The sequence below is a fragment of the Rutidosis leptorrhynchoides genome, chromosome 9 (assembly GCF_046630445.1).
Source record: "Rutidosis leptorrhynchoides isolate AG116_Rl617_1_P2 chromosome 9, CSIRO_AGI_Rlap_v1, whole genome shotgun sequence".
In the NCBI taxonomy this organism is placed as follows: Eukaryota; Viridiplantae; Streptophyta; class Magnoliopsida; order Asterales; family Asteraceae; genus Rutidosis; species Rutidosis leptorrhynchoides.
This window is the reverse complement of record NC_092341.1, coordinates 99,034,099-99,052,442: the sequence shown is the minus strand read 5'-3', so window position 1 is coordinate 99,052,442 and position 18,344 is coordinate 99,034,099.

The window sequence follows — 18,344 nt, the reverse complement described above, 5'->3', positions numbered from 1 at the left end:
GTAGTAGTTAATCAAAACAAGAAACATACTATGGTGATAGTTTTCGTTTGAAAGAAAATAGAAACAACGAAAAATCACGGTTCATCTTCTTTTTCATGTGGGTCTCATGATGAGGGTTGTAAACAGAAAGAATCAGTAGTGGTTTGCAGGTTTTACATGGGTGTTTTAATGGTGGTTTTTATAGAGAGAAACAGCAGCATGAGCTGCTGTTCAATATGGAAATAGGAACAGAAAAAGCATGGCAGCAAAAGGGTGGCTGTGGTGGTTCTTCGACGATACAAATTAAAACAGAAAGGAACGGTAGCAGATACAAGTTCCAGGTCTTCGACTGGAGGTGGTTCGATGGTGGACAGAAAATAAAGTAGCAGCAGCAGCTAGAAAACAAAAATGTAAGCTGCAGTAGAGTCAATAATTTTGATGGTGGTGGTGATTGATGTTTTATGAAGAGGAGAGGGAGAAGAGATAGAGAGAGAGAAACAAGAGAAGTAGTGATGGTTGAGGACGGTTCATCGGTTGAGAGAGAGATACCAAGAAAGGTGTGACGAGGGTTTATGGTGGTGTTGGAAGGTGGTGAAGAGTTGAGGCGGTTGTAGGTGGATCCCGAAAATATAATAGAGAAAGAAAAGAGGTAGTGAAAGAAGGAGGTGGTGGAGATTAGGCTACGATGATGGTGGTTCAAGAGTGGCGGACATGGTGATGATCAAGATGGTTGAGTTGTGGTTGATGGAGCAATAACAAGGAGGGAGATGATGGTTGATTCCTTTTTTTTTTATGTAAATGTAACGTATGTATATATGTATTTATATGTAAGATATATATAATAATAAATAATGATGTAATAGTGAATCAATCAAAAAAAAAAAAAAATCAAAGGTTGCACAGTAATAATAATAATTCATACATAGTTTCTGCAGACAGTTTAAGATATTTTCAATTTTCGGAGTGCTATATCGTGTCCATTGCTAAACAGTTACGGATAAAAGTGTTCCTAAAAATCCCAAATTTTTAAATTAAATATATTTAATTATTTATCGTGTCCATTGCTAAACAGTTACGGATAAAAGTGTTCCTAAAAATCCCAAATTTTTAAATTAAATATATTTAATTATTTCACTCATTACCTGTTTGAAACCTGCTCAAAAAGGTTTAAAAATTATTTATTTTCTGTTCCGATTTTTATGTACGGAGTACTAATATTTAAACTTAAAAAGGTAAAAATACATTTAACAAATCTAAAATCTTCTTAATTGATTTACAGTTCAACTTTTATTTTACTCCTTCATAAACTTATATTAAATCTATATGAACGCTAATGAAAATTCAACCGAATTTTACTGACGTTTACTAATTAAACATCGAAATCATTTATATTCCCTTTCTATAAATTAACAGTTTTAGAATAGCAAATTTAATTACTAAAACAATTATATTATTAAACAAATAGATTTAATACAAATTTCATATACTTACGAGTAATATTTATATATATCTATATATTCTTAAATACAGTTTCCATTACATCGCATTTTATTTATGTTACAATATAAATCCTAATAATCATATTATATAATATTCTAAATTATATTTTAAATTATAAATACCTATTTAAATATATATGTTATCTATTTACGAATAGTTGTTCGTGAATCATCGGGAATGGTCGAAAGTTAACTGAATGTATGAAATAGTTCAAAATTTTTGAGATCCAACCTAACAGGCTTCGCTTATCGTGTCGAAAATATTAAATTACATATAGATTTTGATTCAAAATAAGTCAGAATTTTCCGGGTCGTGACAATAACAAAGAACCCCGTTGTTGATACAAAATTAAATGACCCCGTTATTAATAGTTCAATGAAGAAACTTATTAAATAGATTCGCGATGCTAGAACCAAGGGGAACTTTAAGTTATGTAACCGGTTAGTATCCAATCTTTCGCCTAAAGAAAAGAAGAAACTAGTTGAATTTGTGGATATTACACAGGAATCCGACCAATGGCTTAAAGCAAAAGTCATAGATATGCAAGTTGATTATGGTCCAAAAGAAATTGACGATGAAGTTAATCACAATTTCGACACCACAGCTACCTAAGTGTGGGGAGATTCAAATGTTCTAAAAAGAATATGTTGTCTAGAGTTAGTTGTTCTATTCTCATGTAGTTCCGAAAATGAAATCCGGTTGGTCTTTTCCACCAGCAGACACTAAAGAACTAGTTTTCTCCCTCCATTCTGAATTTTTTTGTTTTTGTTTTGTAGGTTTTATATGAAATTAATATGCATTTTTAAATTTAAGTTTTGTGTGAATTTAAAAATAAAATTTACTTTATTTCATTAAGTTTAAAAAATGATTTCTAAAAATTCATCGTAGGTTGAATACTAGGTCATGGAACCGAAATTGCTTTACCCGAGGGCGGGGCGAAAATTTTTGTTATCATTATTTTTTTAATTTTATTGATCTAAAGTATACCCAAAAAATTAAAAAACCCAAAAATCTTTGCTTTTAAAACAATCGCTTTAAAAACGACAAATTTTAAATTTTGTCGAGGGACGGACTAGGTAAACATACCGAAACTACCTAAAGTAAAAAGAAACAAAATTTTAAAAAATTATTCATTTAAATTATTTTAATAACTAAAGATTTTATAAAAAAAATAATAATAAAAATATTATGTATGTTTGTAGTTTATCTTATGTACAAAACAGGGTAAAACATCGCACTTTCAAAGACTGACATTAAGTTCAGCAAAAGCTACTAATTTTGACGACAAGACGCAAAATATCAAATGTGATATAAAATAATATGTTTGCAAACTCGGTATTTTTAATCACTTTTCTACACTAATCACCCTCATGAATTTATAATTATAGTCTAATTTCATGCAAATGAGGGCATTGCATGATCTCAAGTGTGGGGAAGGGTTATAAATTCTCTCGGGTTTACACTTAATTTAATTGCCAAATTTTGTGAAAATTTGAAAAATTTTCAACTAAATGAATTCAAAATCATGTTTATACATATTTATGAACGATAAAACTAGGTGTTAATGCCGAAATTATTGTTACCTCGGAGAGGACATAAATTGAGAAACAACCCAAAACGCTAGAATTCATTTAAAATGGAATAGAGGAGAATAAAAAGGCAAAGAAAAATATAAATAAAAGCTAAGTGTGGGAAGAATTTACCAATTTCTTTAAAACACATATCACATATTTGGTACAGATTATTGCAGGTACTTTTGCTTTGGACTAAACTAATCAGTTTTACCCGATTTATTGTAATACCTTTGAAAGAATAGATGGATCTACACGATGAATCAATTCCATCATTAAAAGGAAGTAAAGTCTTCCAAAAAAGACGCGCTTCTTGATTTAGGTTAGGAAGTTGTCATCCAGACCAGCTGTAGGTTGACGAAAAATCTAGAAAAGTCATCACTAAAATCAGCAGGAAATTCACGGACCTCAGCATCAAACAGGGTCGCCAAGTGGTCAGACTTATCCTAACCATGAGAGGATCTGTCTTGTAAAATGGGGAGGGCGCCGTGCAATTTAGCTTGATAAGACTAATGAATCAGACCCCCAGAAAAGGATAATCTCCTTAAAGATTAAAAATCAGCTTTTAAGCCTGATATTACTTAATCCTTGAGATTGACCTTAAAGATTGAGAATTACAAACTCATGGAATTCGATGATATCTAAACTCGAGCTTGAACGAGAAAATATTTTGATCAAATTAAAACCGATTTGTTTTCTGAAAACCTATTTTCAATGCGTTCATTACCATTGAACATAAAATCCCGAGAATTCACCCGGAATTCATTAGGTCACCTGAACTAAATCGGGTGTCAACCGTAAGAACGGTGATTGCATAGCATGGTCGAAGACAGGACCTTGTGCTAGACCGAAAAACTATAGGGTGATCTTTACTATTGCTCCTACAAAGGATAGTAATTGCACCCAACACGTTATAGACCATAATCAAAAGCATGTCATTAGACATTGCCTTAACAGTTGCTTGTTCAATGCTTTCCTTTATAATCGAACAGTAGTTTATCGAATGGTAATATACGGAGCAAGTATACTGGATGTGTGCTTTCCTAATACAAGGTTAGCAAGTGGGTGACACAAAACCGCAAGTTTTGAGCTAAAATTTTAAAATTTGAAACCCACAAAACCCACAAAAACATTTTGCAAACACCGGTGAAGGGTTATTCCGGAAAACTTATCTAGGGTAAAAGCTAGAATGAATTTTCAAAAGATTAAATGTTTTCATAGAGATCCAATTTCCTTAAAGGATCTAAATTTTCATATTCATGTGGGACTGTAAACCACATCGTTACTATCATTGTTTATACCGCCGTATCAAAATCACTAATGTATAAAGTGTGAAGAATAAAGAAGAGATTCGTGTGCTTTAATTTCAAGTTCTGTATTGCTTGAGGATAAGCAACGCTCAAGTGTGGGGATATTTGATAGTGCTCCAAATGAACCTATATTTAGGCACAATATCCTTCCAATATGTAAAGCTTTTAGTTGCAATTGTTCTATTTTTATGTAATATTCATTTAAATAAATAAGTGCGAAGACAAAAGAAGAAAATGACGATTTGAAGACGCAAATGACCAAAAAGTTAAAAAGTACAAAGTACAATCCAAGTGGTTCAAATTATTGATGAGAAACGTCTAAAAATTACAAGAGTACGAGCCGCGGAACGCAAAGTACAAAATATCTCAGCATCCGAAAGGACGTTCGAAAATCCGGAACCGGGACCTAAACCGAGAAAAAACGTACGAGTCAACGGAGCTAAAATTACGAGTCAACTATGCACAAGAATATAATATAATATATATATAATTATATAAAATTATATATATTATATTATATAATAAATAAATCAAGAGCCGCCCACGTTTTTGGCAAGTATATGAGCTAGATCAAGAGGCCATGCGATCGCATGGCCAGAAGGCACAAGAGCCATACGATCACATGGGATGCTGTAGTTGGCCAAGTCTATAAATTGAGCAATTTTCGGACGAGTTATGTACACCTTTTCTTCTTTCTTTCTCTTTACATGTAATATATATTTATAATTATAATTATAATTATAATTATAATTTAAGTTAATAATAATAAGGTTATGGTAAGAATGTTTTACGGGTTTTAAGTCGAAATTCTGTCCGTGCAACGCTACGCGATTAATCACCACTGTAAGCTATGTTCTTCCTTTTTAATTTAATGTCTCGTAACTAAGTTATTATTATGCTTATATGAGCTAAAGTAATCATGATGTTAGACTAAATATTAAGACGGGGTTATTAGATTTTGTACCATAATTAAGGTTTGGACAAGAGACCGACACTTGTGGACATTAGACTATTGACTATTAATAGATAGGGAGTATTGTCTAATCGAACGACAACTCATTAGAATCTGTCGAACCTATCTTCAAATAAGTTAATCTAATAATTATTAAAATGATTATGTATGTTCTATTTAGTGACGTTTATACGACATCTTTTACGATCATTTAATTAATTATTCAGGTTGGGTAATTGATTATTCATTCTGATCAAGTGGGTAAATTAATATTCATATCTCATTAAAACAGGGGTGGATTACATACAAGGATAATTGTTATAATTGTTAACAAAGTATTAAAACTTTGGATTACACGCAGTCGATAACCTGGTGTAATTATTAAACAAAGTATTAAAACCTTGTTACAGTTCGAATCCCTAATTAGTTAGAATATTTGACTTCGAGAATAAGGTTAATTTGACGAGCATTTTATAATTATGACCAATGGACTATTATGGACAAAAACAGATAGGTATCAAATAAACCAGAACAAAGGACAATTAACCCGGGTAACAATTAATTAAAATCAAAACGTCAAACATCATGATTACGGAAGTTTAAATAAGCATAATTGTTTTATTTTATATCTCATCGTACCTTTATTTACTGTCATTTTAATTATTGCAATTTACTTTATCGCAATTTAAATTCTGTCATTTATATTATCGTCATTTATCTTTACGCTTTATTTAAAATCGACAAACCGGTCATTAAACGGTAAAACCCCCTTTTATAATTATAATAATACTACCATATTACTATATATATATATATATATATATATATATATATATATATATATATATATATATACAAATATAATTGTTTAAAAATATAGAGTACGCAATAAGCCGTCTCCCTGTGGAACGAACCGGACTTACTAAAAACTACACTACTCTACGATTAGGTACACTACCTATAAGTGTTGTAGCAAGGTTTAGGTATGTCCATCTATATAAATAAATAAAACTTGTATCATATTTCACCGTATTTCATATTAAAAATAAGTTTATTTCGTACTACACCTCGCACACATCAAAAACATATATACATATATATTTTCTTCAGATGTAATCATGGATTTAATGAGTTAATATGATATTAATCTCATTTGCTTTTCGGTTTGAGCTAGAATAAATAATCTCTAAGACTTTAGAGATTACTTATTTGCCGCCTAATAGTTATCCAATGAAGTTATGAATCAATACTTCATCGTTGATTTTTATTAGTACTCCTTGATATCTATGGTGCGTACGACGTTGATGCTCGTGGGACAGATTGTGAAGTTGAGGTTTGGGATGCGGATGTTGCTGTTGGTGGTGGTTAATATGGCCAAAACGGACGGTTTTATTTGCGCGGTGTCGTTAGGCCACGACGCGTCAAAACCAGCTACCACGGGGGCGTGTAATGGTTTTATTATTTATATTTAACTGGGGTTCCTAGCTATAACTCACCTACTTGTCTTCCTTTTAATGAGTAAGGGGTAAATATAACTCAGGTACGTATTTTTGTATGTTTGCTCAGTAACGTAGGACAAAAGTGCCTATATAGTTAACCCTAGTGACAAGAGGTGATAGATTAAAGTTAACTAAGTAAAACAGTAATTTGACTATAAAAGTAAAGATAGATTGGTATGAAGAATAGTATTCTGAAGGGGAATTATCGCAAGAGTTTAACTTCCTAGGATAAACACTAAACCTTAATCAACTGGGCTATGAACCTAACTGATTTGTCACTAAGAGTTTAGGCCTTGAAGATTCTGGCTAAGACGGATATCCCTACTGCCAACGTTAACCTAAAAGGTTTAAACAACCTTATGGAATGAATCCTAGGTGCATGAACAAAGTGGTATACCCATAAAGGAAAGTCTCAGCTTTTCTTAATCCTAGTTGGTCTAACTAAAGCAATATCCTAACATTTAGTCACTATGCTATGCCTTAACATTAACAGATGTGCAATCTTAGATATTCTAAGGCACTACTAATTGGGATAGAAGTCTCTCCTTTGCGATCACTTATTCAACCCCGGATCATCTTACAATATCTCAAGAACATTGCTTCTGACGCGAATCATGCTTTTGAGTAAGCTAGTGTTCACTGAACTCTCTAATACTAACACTAATCACAACCTAAATGGGCAGCTCTTCTATGACGAACAAGTGGTTATTCGTACGTAGGTACTATATCCCCATTGTGACGTTAAGCACACATAACTACTTAGCTTGTATCCTAGTGTTGATCAGGTCCTAATACTAGGTTATGGCCACGTGAATAAGCGAAAAGGGTGATCCATAAATTAAACTTCCAAACCGTCAAGGTTTCAGCATAACAGTATGATAAGTTTCAGATAAAATATTCAACATATAATAAACATTTGTAACAGATAGATAATCATGCAAGATGAAAGCAACTCAAGATAATAACTTTATTAAATTAAGGAAAGCGTTCACCGTTTACAGACGAGATCTGGACCATTACAATTGCTGACAACCTCTAGACCGCTCCTATTACAATCTTCGGCGTTCGCCTCCGGGTACTTAATTTCTCGCTCGGAGGTGAGAAGGCCTTGAAAGCTCTAGTGAGAGAAAGGGTATTGTAGTGAGAGAGTGAAGAGAGGTGTGTGGAAATTGGATGACAAAAAACCCTTTAAATAGACTAGAAAATTGCCTGCAAACGACAGGCAGGCCATTTGGCAGGCCGTATTTGGCAGGCCGTTTGCCAGGAAAGCCGTTTGTTGGGGCCATTTGCTGGACCGTTTGGCAGGCCGTACCCCATACTGGCAAGCCATATGGCAAGTTGTATGGCTGGCCGTTTTTTTGGTCTGATCAGCCTTGATTCACTGGATCATAACTTGATTTCTTGTCTTTCACCGTTTTCGCTCTTGAATCTTTGTTTTAGCTCCGTTTCTCTTGATTATTTTTGCATCGTCTTCGTAATTACTTTACCTACAAATTTAACCAAAAAAGCGATTATTTTGCCGATAAAGCTTTGAACTTTATGCTTTTGGGACTCAATATCGGGGGTAAAAATATGACTTTTTAGCCGATATCAAATATCCCACACTTAGACTTTGCTTGTCCTCAAGCAAACTTCTGAACTTAAAACAGCGAGGACTTTAATTCGTAGTGATCAAGTTATTTTTGTTCCGCAAGACGGAAGAGCAGAAACTTAGTTTTTATTCTTTTTGCTATCCTCGAATCTTTTTCCGCAAGCATGAGAGGAGGTTACATAACTGAGGCTATCTCACTCGGGTCACTCATTTCACTAAAGTGTTTAGGGTATCCTATAGTTCTAAGAAATGAAGTCACCCTTAGCCAGTCATGCTTACATTCTTCGTCATAGGCTTGATCAAGACTCAAATCTCCATCACTTATTTGCGAGAATTTTCGGTTATCGACTCAGCTCGAATTGTGAAGAGATGGGGGTTTGGAAGTTTCTAGAGTGCGAAGGGTTTTGATAGATAGGAGTTTCTTTTAAAAGATTAATTTTTGCAATCCTTTCAGCTTTTTGTCAGGAATTTCTCGGTAAGCATCCTTCTTTTTTTGACTGCCAGGAGTTTCTTTTCTCGAATCTTTTCTGGTTCTTCTCCTTTTCTCAGAACCTTTATTCATAGAGACGTTGCTCTATTTTTTTTTTGAAAGCATCTTTTGCTTTTTTTCTTCGAGGTCTCCTTTTGGCGATTTTCTTTGATAATTGGCTTGGATGCTCGCATTTTTCTCGTGTGATTTTGTAGAGGGTTTTCCCGAAAAAGAATGATTTGGTCGGGATTTATTTCTTTTATTTGTGAAGCGGATAGAATAGATAAGAAGAGGTGAATGTATTTGTGGAGTGAAAATGGAAACGAAAGTGTGTAGCGGGGGTTGTTTTTGTCTTCACGAATAGCTGAGGTTCTAACTTAGTCATCCTCGTCAAAATGTGTGATTCCGAAATGTAGATCAATAGCAACTTCTGATTCTGAGATGTTAACATTGGCGCGCTCAACGAAAATCTCAACGAAAATATAGTGAAGCACTAAAAATGAGTGCTTATAAAGCCTTATTTGGGGTACCTCACAGCAATTATAGCAGGTCGATTTGCGCCTTTCGTTATGTAATGCTCTTTTGAAAAATTGATTTTTAATTTTCGCAAAAAGTTTTCAACCTTGTTTTACCCTTTTTGTCTATTTTGTAGCAAAAACTTTTGATCTTTTATAGAATTTTATAATCCTTAGTGTTTTATAATTTGGAAAGTTTTAAATTTCTGTGAAAAACTTGATGGTTTTACAAGAATCGTTTGTGTGCAACATTTGCTATCCCACACTTTAAAATAACATTGTCTTCAATGTTAAGGATACGACGTATCCCACACTTTAGATTTTAAAAGAGGCATTGTGTTATTAAAAGTTTATGTTGATGGAGTTGCTAATCCCACACTTAGTTTTCAAAGTGGTATAGTAGTTTGCGTATATTCTATTGAGAAGGTGATGAAGATGTAGTACTCCCCTATGGTTTCAGGACGTGTGGTCGGATGGCGTGCTAGTTATTGATCCTTCAATTCTTGTGCCGGTGTCATCCTTGTTCAAAGCGTCCTTGCTCCAAGTTGTGTTTCCATCTCGTACGGTCTCGATCGTCGTTTGTTTTTGTGACATTTTATTCATGCAATTTATTATTCTAAAAACCATACATACTAAAACATAAAGATAGTTATGCCCAGAACCGGGCGTAAAAAAATAAGATAATGTAGCATAAGTGATAATGCGAATGTTCCAAAATAAACATGGTCACGGCTGAGGTAGTGGGTACGGAGGGGAATAGATTACGCTGGTGCGTGGCCTGGCCAGGTTTCTCAATCTGGACTGACCCTCGTCGGTCATTTCCTCATCCGTGGCTAACTGGTTTGCCAACTCTTCAGTGTTCATGCCCGAGGATATTCTAAACTGTATTTCGTCCGATCGTGCAATTAACCCAGTAAGTGATGATGTCCTCATGTAAACCATAGGCCCTGTCTGCCAACCCATTCCTTCCTGTAAATCTCTACCTCTACCCCACTGATGGTTAACATCCATACCATCAATACCCTGTGTAATCCCTGCAGTCGTACATTGCTGCAACGCCTGATCCCATCTCGACTCCTGAGCTTCGGTAGATGTGTTAACGTTAACGTTCATGTGGTCGGTGTTGAACAGGTCATCGACAAAACTCCCGGACCCTGTGTTTTGTGGAGGTGGCGGAGGAGGTGTAGACGTGATAACTGTACGCTGCGTGTAGTGATGTGTAGGTGGAGGTGGAGGTTGTGAAAACTGGTGGCTTAGGCCTGCTCCTCTGGGATCACGGTGGGATTCTGGTATTGGGTACTCATGAGGGTATGGCAGAACGTGGAGCTGTCTGCCTGCATAGTGTGCAAAATGATCCAAATTCTGAAGGATCGTATGTTGGGCAAACCAACTCTCGTGCCCTGGTAGATCCCCCATGTGGTATTGGTATGGCGGATACCGTAGACAATCACTCTCCCCAACTGATGAGTGTCGGCAGGTGTCAGTGGGCCGTCCATGTGCTGTGGGATCATCCTCATCCCTTGGTTACTGAGAACCTCGCCGCCTACTACCATCTCGCGTCCTTGTATCTGGTCTGAAACCCTGTACTCTCACCCCTGACACTGTCCGATCTTCAGAACCAGGTATTTCTGGATTCGCCTGAATGATTAACTACTCACCCTCAACACGAATGTAATCCTAACTGCTTAGTAGCTTATACCCTATTTCTTCTGACATAGCCCCGATCCTATAATTAAACCGTTCTACACTTCCTAAAACGCGCATTCTACGAAGAAGTTTAGTAACAACGCCCCCTAAAACCGGCACAACTGTTCTTGCCGAATTCTTCTCATTAGTGAAAGCCTGAGCCAGGAGATGTGCTACCTGCATATTTTGGTGATGTATCATGGCGTGCATCAGGCGCATATCGCCAATCGTAACAGCGCCACCATGTTGGGCTTTAGGGTGTAGGGTTTTAGTGATGAGGTGGTGGAGGATTCGGTGTACGGGATTGGTGAATTTGGATGCCTTTTTACTCGATTTACATAGCCCATTATCAGTGGTGTAATCGCGCCAAAAAGCCCGATGATCTATGTTATTCAAGGTGGTGAATCCCCTCTTGAATATTGACCGGGTGAGCTGCGACGATTTATACAACTCCAAGTACTTTGAAAACTGTACGAGAGTTATGTTATACGTGTGGTTTTGGTGTCGGAAATGGATACACTCTTGATCATTATAATCTTCCTGATCAACATCCGAATCAAAACTCCAAGTAGCCATAAATTCTGCATATGGCTCATTGTATGTTGTCTCATTTAACTCAAATAACTGTTGCCAGGCCCGGTGTGTTCTACCATCACCTTGAAAGGTTAAGATTCCCCTAAGCTCATCGGCCCATCCACATTGTTCCAAGATCGTCCAATTGATATATTTATTACCCGCTTTAGGCCGGTTGATCCAAACTCTCATAACCGGCTCATTATCAGCCGGGTTATCTTGCCCGCGGAGATAATGGGGCAACTCATACTCGTTTGGTAAACGATTAGCCATCTGCAAAAATCAAGTAACATAGGTTATGTTCCAAAAATTAAGACTTAGAATCCAAAAATGCATATATTTTTCGAAAAAATTTCAAAATGAGGGCTTTAAAAATGGCATTTTCCAAAATCCTGTTATAGTCAAATATAGCCAAAATTACCACAAACAACACTTAAACGAACTATAAACTTACTCTTAAGGAAAATTCAAAGTGTACCCATGATTACAATAAATATTGCTAAAAATAATAATTATAGCAAGTTAGTCGTAATAAGCAATTTTGAACCAAATGTGATGATTTTTAAGCATACAATGATTCTAATGACCATTTTTGATTACCTTAAATATTTTTAATCACCAAACTTGAGCTATAACATCTTAAAGTCAAAGATTAAATCCGTTTAACCGTAAAATAATCATTTTGTTCAAAACGTACAAAATAAGGAAATTCAAAGAATAAGCTACATTTTCACAAGCAAATCAATGATATCATCATTTGAACTAGTTTTAAGGCAATCCTAAGTTTTATAAACGTTTTAACTATAGGAAAAACCGTAATCCTAATTACGTGTAGTTTGACCAAAATATCAAAATTAAGCAAACAAGCATACTTTGTTCCAAAATCAGTTTCTAAACACTCCTAATGCATTACTAAGCCTAACTAAGCTAGCAAGACATCAAATTTTCAAGAATTTCACCAAATTCTACCCTAAAACCTCAACTAGCGAATCGATAGCCAAAAACTATCCAAAATGCTTCAATCAAGCCTAAAAACTAACACAAAGCAATCACATTATCTGTCTAAGCATAAAGGAATCAAAATTGGGTCAAAAATAAGGTTTTTCCAAAAAGTCAAAAATTTGACTCTAGGAGAGAATTCGAATTTTAACCAAGAAAGAGTACCTTTTATGCCAAATTGACGATGGAATTGAGTTTAGAAGGCAAGAGAGAACAAGATTTGAGCTTTGAATCGTTGATTTTGGTTGAGATTTGATGGTGGGATGGTGGTGGTGAGGCCATCGGCCGAAGCTCACAGGGAAGGGGAGAAGAGAAAAAAAAAAGAGAAAAAGGAGAAGAAAAAGGAGAGGAAGAGAAGAAAAGGAGAAAGAAATTGGCCCGTGTGGCTCGCGGGCTTATTTTCCCGACCCGACTTGCAAAATTTTGAACTTTTTAAGATTTTAAAATTTTAATGGGTTTAAGAAAAGATAAATAAAATTTTACCTCGGATTTTAATCCGGTTATTTTTATATAACAAACTAAAATAAGAAAAGAAAAGACAAATAAATGGAGTAAAATATTTTATTTTTAATAAAAACACAAATTACACAAGTTCTACAACTAAATTTTAGAAATGATGTGGAAAGAAAGACAAGTTTAAAGCTTCTTTGACCATCTAGAGTAAATCATCGGAGTGTACTGAAAATATTTCGAAATCACTTAACATCTTGCACTCGCGCTTCTGTAAATCTACGATATCGTCTATAAGTTTAACCAAAGCCCTTTTAACTTTCTTAGTGTTTGAAATTCCATCCCTTGGTCCAGTATCTCTATAATTAAGTTCAAAAATAAGTTTTGACACTATGTCTTGAAATAAAAGATCTTCCGCGCAGTCAGGATCACCGATAGTAAATTTAAAATTTGTAGATATTTCCCGAATGATCTTCCTTTGCGGAGTTGTAAATGGAAATTTTGATATAGTGAGGATTTGCACGAGTTATGAATATATTTCCTTTCTTTTTTCGAAGAAATTCTGATGTATTCTTTCCTCGGTAGAATCCGGAAAAGCTTCAATTAATCTTTTGATAAGAAATGAGGCTGGATCAAAGTAAAAGAAATCTCGGTTTCCATATATTGAAATAGGGTTAGGTTTCTTGCTTTCAATCCAAAATTCTAATTCAGAGATCATTGCCGAGACATAACGGTTTAAATGAATTGGAGAAATTTCCTTATTGGTGAAGTGAGGGAGAAAACTGATGAATGACTCTAAATCGAATTTGAAATCAATTTCTGCATCCCGATACTTGACGAAAAGGTCATCCCCACATTCTTTTAACAGTTTGTGAAGAGAACTCATATGAGAATGCAGCTTTTTTAACAGAATGATTTGAAATGTTGAAAATGGGAAGTCTGGGGAATAGAGGTGCCTAATGAATGCTCTATAGACGTCTAACCTTCTTCTAGAATTTAACAGATTCCCAATAAATGGAGCTTTTGTTTTATCAGGGTGTCGTATCTCTTTAGGATTAAATTCGAACAAGTCTGGATAATTGAAAATAGTTGGATATTCTTCCCGCATTTCATCTTCCATAATCAGGAGTTCGTTAAGACTGAGCCTCCCTTTTGGATCATGAAGAGGGTCGAATCCTGGTTCATTTGAGTAAAACTTATCCAAAAGCAATGAAATCTCTAAGTCAGATGAAATTATCCGGCTTCTTAGACTACAAGGATCAAGAACTAAGTCTTGATGAGATTCATCAGGGTTTAGATTTATTTTAGGTTTATAAAGAAAAACTTCGCTAGTTTTCGAAGTTGTGGGAGAGCAACTGCCATTCGCACTTTCTTCGTAGTCGGTTAAGTTTGAACTGGAAACTACAAAAATGAAAACCATAATTAATATTTTATTTTTATAATTTTGAAAAGGGTTTACTGTAATGGCGACTTTAAATCCTATACCGACAAACTCTCTGCTTGTTAAGCATGTGTGTTTGTTGTCAATTTATCTTTGAAACAAGTGGCCAGGCAGACAACGGAGAGGCAGGATCCTTTTGGTTCTAATATAATTGGAGACTGTTCGAAAAATCCAACAACCAAGTCCGTGTATAATTGTCTTTCTTAGACACCACCCAAGAATCTCAGATATCTTGATAGAATCAATGATTACCTTAACAGACAGAAAATAAGTCCCCGGCAGCGGCGCCAAAAAAACTTACCTCCCTCGTGATATGGCCAAAACGGACGATTTTATTTGCTCGGTGTCATTAGGCCGCGACGCGTCAGAATCAGCTACCACGGGGGCGAGTAATGGTTTTATTATTTATATTTAGCTGGGGTTCCTAGCTATAACTCACCTACTTGTCTTCCTTTTAACGAGTAAATGGTAAATATAACTCAGGTACGTATTTTTGTATGTTTGCTCAGTAACGTAGGACAAAAGTGCCTATATAGTTAACCCTAGTGACAAGAGGTGATAGATTAAAGTTAACTAAGTAAAACAGTAATTTGACTATAAAAGTAAAGATAGATAGGTATGAAGAATAGTATTCTGAAGGGGAATTATCGCAAGAGTTTAACTTCCTAGGATAAACACTAAACCTTAATCAACTGGGCTACGAACGTAACTGATTTGTCACTAAGAGTTTAGGCCTTGAAGATTCTGGCTAAGACGGATATCCCTACTCCCAACGTTAACCTAAAAGGTTTAAACGACCTTATGGAATAAATCCTAGGTGCATGAACAAAGTGGTATACCCATAAAGGAAAGTCTCAGCTTTTCTTAATCCTAGTTGGTCTAACTAAAGCAATATCCTACCACTTAATCACTATGCTATGCCTTAACATTAACAGATGTGCAATCTTAGATATTCTAAGGCACTGCTAATTGGGATAGAAGTCTCTCCTTTGTGATCACTTATTCAACCCAGGATCATCTTACAATATCTCAAGAACATTGCTTCTGACGCGAATCATGCTTTTAAGTAAGCTAGTGTTCACTGAACTCTCTAATGCTAACTCTAATCACAACCTAAATGGGCAGCTCTTCTATGACAAATAAGTGGTTATTCATACGTAGGTACTATATCCCCATTGTGACGTTAAGCACACATAACTACTTACCTTGTATCCTAGGGTTGATCAGGTCCTAATACTAGGTTATAGCCACGTGAATAAGCGGAAAGGGTGATCCGTAAATTAAACTTCTAAACCGTCAAGGTTTCAGCATAACAGTATGATAAGTTTCAGATAAAATATTCAACATATAATAAACATTTGTAACAGATAGATAATCATGCAAGATGAAAGCAACTCAAGATAATAACTTTATTAAATTAAGGAAAGCGTTCACCGTTTACAGACGAGATCTGGACCATTACAAGTGCTGACAACCTCTAGACCGCTTCTATTACAATCTTCGGCATTCGCCTCCGGGTACTTAATTTCCCGCTCGGAGGTGAGAAGGCCTTGAAAGCTCTAGTGAGAGAAAGGGTATTGTAGTGAGAGAGTGAAGAGAGGTGTGTGGAAATTGGATGACAAAAAACCCTTTAAATAGACTAGAAAATTGCTTGCAAACGGCTGGCAGGCCATTTGGCAGGCCGTATTTGGCAGGCCGTTTGCCAGGCAAGCCGTTTCTTGGGGCCGTTTGCTGGACCATTTGACAGGCCGTACCCCATACTGGCAAGCCGTATGGCAGGCCATTTTTTTTGTCTAATCAGCCTTGATTCACTGGATCGTAACTTGATTTCTTGTCTTTCACCATTTTCGCTCTAGAATCTTTGTTTTAGCTCCGTTTCTCTTGATTCTTTTTGCATCGTCTTTGTAATTACTTTACCTACAAATTTAACCAAAAAAGCTAGTATTATGCCAACAAAGCTTTGAACTTTATACTTTTGGGACTCAATATCGGGGGTAAAAACATGACTTTTTAGCCGATATCAGTGGTGATGGTACTGTTGGTGCCGGTGCTTCTGTTGGTGCTTGTAACCTTTGCACCATATTCTCCAAAGCCACTATTCGAGCGCGAAGCTCGTTGACTTCTTCTAGTACACCGCGATGATTGTCGGTAGGAACGAGCGAATGAATAAGGTTTAGAATTTTACATAGAATATAATCGTGGCAAGATACTCTGGAAATGAGTGTGAAAATGGTGTTTTGAATGGGTTCGCCAGTAAGTGCTTCAGGTTCTTCATCAAGAGTGCTGGTTAAGTTGACTATGAACCCATCCCCAATTCATCCAGAATTGAAGATGACTAATTGGTTGATCCATTTCGTTTACACTGCTTTCGGAGCTTAAGTGAATATCCATGTCAGAAGAGCTGTCAGAATCAGAGGAATTTGAACTAGTTGAGGGATCCATCTCGTACGATCAGACGAAATATTTTCAATATGAAATAGATTATAGGATGTAGATTAGTACCCTGCAGTACATGATTTACATATTCATATATAATACTAAAATCCCATAAGTTACGGAGGATTCTTCAGAAGCTATCAGGCAAAGTTTATAGCAACAGGTTCGCTAAGATATGAGTTAGCAGATACACTAAGATATGAATTTTTGTCTATACACTATTCATGCAGTCAATCCAGTAAGATGTGTCTAGACTAAGAATAATAAGCAGGTAATTTCTTAAGGATGATAAACAGATGTTTTTCGACTAGAAATGATAAGAAAAACTTTTAACATGTAGACCAGGTTCAAGTCCAGACTTATTAATGTATCCTAACAACTACTAGGTCGAAGTCCAGACTCATTAATGCAAGACCTGGTTCGCTATGACCACCGCTCTGATACCATATGAGACAACCCGTCTAAATCCACCTGGACGAATACATTACATTTGGTTACATCGTGAGGTTCTGACCTCTATATGATACATTTTACAAACATTGCATTCATTTTTAAAAGACAAACTTTCATCACATCGAAAGTTGACAGGCATGCATACTATTTCAGAATATATCCAATCTATAATTGACTTAATAATAATCTTGTTGAACTCAATGACTCGAATGCAACGTCTTTTGAAATATGCCATGAATGACTCCAAGTAATATCTCTAAAATGAGCAAATGCACAGAAGAAGATTTCTTTCATACCTGAGAATAAACATGCTTTAAAGTGTCAACCAAAAGGTTGGTGAGTTCATTAGTTTATCATCAATATTCATTTAAATCATTTTTATAGACCACAAGATTTCATATTTCAATTTCTCATAAATAAACATCCCATACATAGAGATAAAAATCATTCATATGGATTGAACACATGGTAACCGACATTAACAAGATGCATATAGAATATCCCCATCATTCCAGGACTCCCTTCGGACATGATAATTTCGAAGTACTAAAGCATCTGGTACTTTGGATGGGGCTTGTTGGGCCCAATAGATCTATCTTTAGGATTCGCGTCAATTAGGGGGTCTGTTCCCTAATTCTTAGGCTACCAAGCTAAAACAGGCATATTCGGCTTCGATCATTCAACCATATAATGTAGTTTCAATTACTTGTGTCTATTTCGTCAAACATTTATAAAAGCGCATGTATTCTCAGTCCCAAAAATATATATTGCAAAAGCATTTAAAAAGGGAGTAATAAAACTCACTATCCAATATTTTATAGTAAAAATATTCATACGACGAAACTGAACAATGCAGGGTTGATCTCACATTCACGAACCTATATCAAGTATATATATTAACACCTCTAATTGTAATCGAA